Source organism: Bicyclus anynana, chromosome 16, assembly GCF_947172395.1.
Source record: "Bicyclus anynana chromosome 16, ilBicAnyn1.1, whole genome shotgun sequence".
NCBI lineage: Eukaryota > Metazoa > Arthropoda > Insecta > Lepidoptera > Nymphalidae > Bicyclus > Bicyclus anynana.
Genome location: NC_069098.1, coordinates 594,679 through 595,097, shown reverse-complemented (window position 1 = coordinate 595,097; position 419 = coordinate 594,679).

Genomic DNA, 419 nt, shown 5'->3' with positions numbered 1-419 from the left:
AAATACCACAGACCACAAGTACAACCACAGACCAGACGTCAAAAGTTATAACCACAGACGACAAATGAAGGTCAAAACTCACTAGAAAGCACAGATTACCAAGACATATCGATCACCACAGACGGACGATAAAATATGATCGCGACCATAGATATACAATAAATCACGAATCACGATGTATAATAAACCATGTTTAGACCATAGAATTAGTACTTGTACCGACTCGTAAAGCTATGGTTTAGACCAGTGATTCCCAAAGTGGTTTATATCGACCCCTAGGAGTCTATGACAAGCTGCAAAGAGTCTGTAAAAAAATTTGAGGGTCCATTGAATGAAAATGGTTTCCACGATAGTGGATCATATCACATACACTGATAGTACCAATTTTTGAAGTGAAACTTCTTTAGGCGCATGAGGGT